The 4,857-nt window shown below is 46.7% G+C and overlaps 1 protein-coding gene across 3 annotated transcripts in view; it reads left to right on the top strand.

Moving 5' to 3' along the window:
* The first annotated feature begins 3,323 nt into the window (after positions 1 to 3,323).
* Gpatch2l (G-patch domain containing 2 like) overlaps positions 3,324 to 4,857 on the top strand; it is a 51,732-nt gene continuing 50,198 nt past the window's right edge. For 2 of the 3 annotated variants that reach the window (XM_021179229.1, XM_029484626.1), the window contains exon 1: positions 3,324 to 3,428. The gene's annotated coding sequence lies outside the window, so the exon portion shown is untranslated. The remainder of the gene's footprint in view (positions 3,429 to 4,857) is intronic. The other variant, XM_021179228.2, reaches the window with a different exon arrangement.

The following is a 4,857-nucleotide window of genomic DNA, read 5'->3' on the forward strand; positions in this document are numbered from 1 at the left end:
CTTTCTTTCTTTCTTTCTTTCTTTCTTTCTTTCTTTCTTTCTTTCTTTCTTTTCTTCCTTTCTTTCTCCCTTTCTCTCTTTCTTTCTTTCTTTCTTTCTTTCTTTCTTTCTTTCTTTCTTTCTTTCTTTCTTTCTTCACTTTACATCCTGATCACAGCTCTACTTTCCCAGTTTCCCCCTTACAAGGCCCCTACCCCAAACCCCACTCCCCTTCGCCTCTGAGAAGGGGAAGCTCCTCCCAGGGAACTAACCTACCCTGGCACCTTAAGACACTGCAGAACTAGGCACATCCTCTCCCACTGAAGCTAGACAACACAGCCCAGTCAGGGAGCAGGATTCACAGGCAGGCAACAGAGTGTAAGCCTCTGCTCCAGTTGTTGGGGGACTCGAATGAAGATCAAGATACATATGTTCGTGGTGGGGAGCTTAGTTCCAGCCCTCGTATGCTCTTTGGTTGGTGGTTCAGATTCTGGTAGTGTCTAAGGATCCAGGTTAGTTGAGTCTGTTTATCTTCCTGTACAGTTCCTATTCTCTCCAGGCCCCTCAGTCTTTCTATCAACTCTTTCACAGGACATCCTGAGCTCCGTCTAATGCTTGGCTGTGGGTCTCTTGTTTCCACCAGCTGCTGCAACCCAATTTCTTTTGTTTACATCTTATGTAGTATATAGTATATTTATCATAATTAATACGTTTTTAACACAAAAGAATGCTAGCTGGAACTTGATGTGTAGTTTAGACTAGCCCCAAGCTGGCAATTTTTCTCCCTTGACCTTCCAAGAGGTAGGATCACAGGCATGTTCCACCACGCCCAGTGTCTTAGTTACACGGTTTCTATTGCTGCAACGAAACACCATGACCAAACTGTTATGGTCTGACACCACCCCAATAGCTGTAGCCATTTTGTTCCATGTCTGCCAGCTATTTCATATTGTTGCTGTCAAATGCCTGCCAGTCACTAACACAGAGAAGTGACTTGGCTCAAGGACATGCTGACCACATGCCCTGTTTTGTTCTGTGTGTTCTGAATGTTCTGTGTGAGGTTCACTGATCTTAAGAAATTCCACAAAGCTTTATGTAGGACCCATCAAATCAAAGGTCAATATGAATTGTTAGGTCTAAAATGGCTTGAATCAGGGCTGACCACCAGGCAGCCCTTCCTGTGCCTATGACTGAGCTCACTAAGGCTTTTGTGGCTGACACTGAAGAATGCTACTAATAAGCCAAAAAATTATAATACTCACGCTCTGTTGTCTCAGTGTTCTGAAATTCCCCTGTTCACCACATATCCACTACCTCCCTTACCTTACTCAGCACCAATCGGCTTAAAGGTTAGCTGATAATACTTTGCTTAGGAAGCCAACTGCTCTCCTCCTTGCCTTTTAAACTTTTGAACCTGTTTTTTCATATAAAAGGCCTGCCCTGAGAGCAGACTCACGCCACAGCCCTTTTTGCGGTCCTGAAAGTCCAGTATGGCTTAACTGAGATTTGTTGTTTGTTTGGTTTGAGTGGCAATTCCTGAACCCAACACAAACCAAGCTGGGGAGGAGAGGGTTTAGTTGGTTTACACTGTCACAGAATTGTTCATTGTTGACAGAAGTCAGGATAGGAACTCAAAGAGAGCAGGAACCTGGAGGCAGGAGCTGATGCAGAGGTTATGGAGGGGTGCTGTTTACTGGCTTGCTCCTCATGGCTTCTTCAGCCTGCTTTCTTATAGAACCCAGGACCACCAGCCCAGGGATGGCACCACCTATAATGGGCTTGGCCCTCCCCCATCAATCACTAAGAAATGTCCTACAGACTTGCCTGCCGCCCTATCTAATGAACCCATTTTCTTATTTGAGGTTTCCCACTCTCAGATGACTTTAGCTTGTGTCAAGTTGGCATAAAACTATACAGAACACCCAGGTAATTAGTCAACTTTTACTACATTATTAACTAAAGTCTATCCTTTATCCAGATTTACATTTTATCTGAGTCTCTTTCTTCCTATTCCAGTGTCCCACTCAATATATAACAAGGCATGTTTTACTTTAGGCTCCCCTAAGCTTTGCCAGCGTTTTAGGGAGCTTTCCTTGTCTTTGATGCCTGTAATGGATATTCCTCGTTGTCAACCTGACTATATCTGGAATGAACTACAATCCAGAATTGAAGGGCTCACCTGTCATCCAGATCTTGAGGCTGGAAGACACAAGTTTCTGACCTGGATCTTGGCATGGAGATCTTGAGGCATAGTGGCCATGAAAAAGCTTAGGCCCAGGCAAGGTAGTACATGGCTTTAATCCCAAGAGACTAAGGCAAGGAGATCTCTGAGTTTAAGGTCAGCCTGGGACAAAACAATTCCCAGATCTAGGCATGGTGGTACACAACTTTTATCTGGGGCACACCTTCTGCTGGAGACCTACATAAGGACATCGGAAGAAGGAAGATTTGCTCTTCTTCACTTCTTGCGTTTACTCACCAGCACATCTGTTGGAACCTACTTCCACAGAAGACCAGCTGAAACAACTAGCCTTGTGGGACTGAGCACCTACTAGATTCTTGGACTTCCCATTCACAGCTGACCACTGTTGGGTAGTTGGACTACAGTCTGTAAGCCATCGCAATAAATTCCCTCAACACAGAAAGCCATTCCATATATCATTCTGTGACTCTAGAGAACCCTGACTAATACAATGCCCTTAACAGTTTTGAGACATACTGGTGATGTGTTCTATAGGCTAGTTCTTAGCCATAAGTGGTGTAATTTCTTTGTTTGGTTTGCTTTTTCCAGACAGGGTTTCTCCGTGTAGTACGGGAACAAACTCTGTAGACCCAGCTGGCCAGCTTCTCTTGTATAAAGTGACTCCTTCGACACTGCATTAGTCAGCAGGAAGTTGCTATGTACAGTGCAAAATGCTTAAGAGGAAACCAGTTGTGCTCCAAGAGAGCCTATGTCTTCTACGGGAAATGTATTTCTTTTCCACTTACTGAATATGGAATGCCAATAGCCACTCAATATTGAATTAATATTTCTTTTAGGCTTTGAGTTATAATGTAGTATGCTTTGCTTTTTTGCTCATACCACGTACACTTTTAATGTGATGAGTAACTAAATGCGAAGGCCCACTTCTTAACGTCAGCACCCTAAGGGAGAGGTCTTGTCTCACTCAGGCCTAAAGATCTTCTCACCCCACACTCGCCCATTCTGTCCTTGCCTCCCGGCACCACTTCCTAGTTTCCCGGGGGCCCCGCCCACCGTGGAGCGGAAGTGGGCGCGCAGGAGGGCGGAAGTGCAGGGCGGGCGCTCGTCCTTTCTTGTAGCCCGCCCCTCCCTTACCACTTCAGCCCCACCTCTTAGGCCCAGACCGGAAATGAGGTCAGAGAGGGAAACCCAGGCTGGGAGCTACGGCCCCGAAGGCGGCGCCGGGTGCAAGCGACTGCGGCAGCCGGTGAGGGGAAGGATGGCGGCGAGGCTGGGCCAGTGCCGGGCGGGATCAGGGTTCCGGGTTGTGTCAGGGCGACCGAGGGCACCGCGGGGCTGCGGCGAGTGACCGAGGGTGGCGGGGCCTGGCTGCCCTAGGCGCGTCTTCCCCAGCCTGGGCTCTGAGGGTCGGGCCGCCTTCGTGGCGACAGTCCCCTCCACTCTGTCTCTTCGGTGGGCGACAGCGAGAGTTCAGGCTTGGTGTCCCGGGCCAGGGTCCCCTTAGCCCTCGAGGACGGGCTGGGCATGGTGGAGAGTCCTTCAAAACACGGCTTTCTTCATCTCTCTGGTGGTGCTGCGATACCTCTCTCCCCACCATCACAGAGGGAATGCAGTCACTAGGACGAGTTTTGAGACAGTTTCTGCCCTAGACAGCTGACCCCCAGTCTCGGGTGAACCCAAAAGAGAAGTTGACTCTTGCGTCCCCCACCTCCCGTCACTCTGACCCGGAGACTGGCTCTCTGCTTTGCGGCCCACCAGTGTCCTGTGACACAGTCCAGGTTCTCTAGGGTATGCTCCTGAGAGTGCGGCTGGAGGTGTGGGCATACCGGGGTTCTCTCTGTACCCCCACGGAACAATTCTATGTCAGCTTTTGATGACACGTTGTTTAGTACTTGTCCCACGTTAAAGTTTGTGCAGTTCTGCCTGAGTTTCAAAGCCGTAATTCTTTATTAGAGACGTAGAAATGATATTCCCACTTGTTTATCAGCTTTGAGTTTAGGGACCGTTGTCTTCCAAACCGCAGTCCTGGCATTTTAAACTACTGCCGACTGCTAAAGGGAAATGGTCTCTTTATGTGTAAGGCTTTTGACTCTTTGAGGAAGTTTGAGTGGGGGTGGTTTTGGAGCTAGGTGGCCCCATTGCTCTCACAAGTGTGACATATAAGCCAGAAGACTTTTCCTGGTTTTAAGTGTGATAACATGGGGGCCCTGTGAGAATTTTTAGAAAGCCCCTTATAAAATGTAGATTGCATGAAGGGAAATCTGGGCTGAGTTCAGCTTTAAGCTCCAATTATGGGCAAGATGTATTTTGGGCTTAACAAGAAAGTGCTATTTTAGCATATAAAATTTAGGTGTTGTACAGATGGTATTAGACATTTCTTTTGAAAAGCGAAAATTTGAAAATTGCCTCTACTACGCATGCCTTGAAAGGGTTGCTTCTGTTAGAGCCAGATATCTTAGAGATTTTACGTTGTACTTCCATTTTAGTTTCATTTATGTCCTGCTTTTACGTGATTGGCACTAAAGTACATAATTGGGATGACCAGGATGAGGAGTCTAAAAGATGTTCTCCACTATACTACTACTATATTACTAGTACTACTATATTACTACTGCTACTATATTACTAGTACTACTATATTACTACTGCTACTATATTACTAGTACTACTATATT

This window comes from Mus caroli, chromosome 12 (genome assembly GCF_900094665.2).
Source record: "Mus caroli chromosome 12, CAROLI_EIJ_v1.1, whole genome shotgun sequence".
NCBI classification, from domain to species: domain Eukaryota; kingdom Metazoa; phylum Chordata; class Mammalia; order Rodentia; family Muridae; genus Mus; species Mus caroli.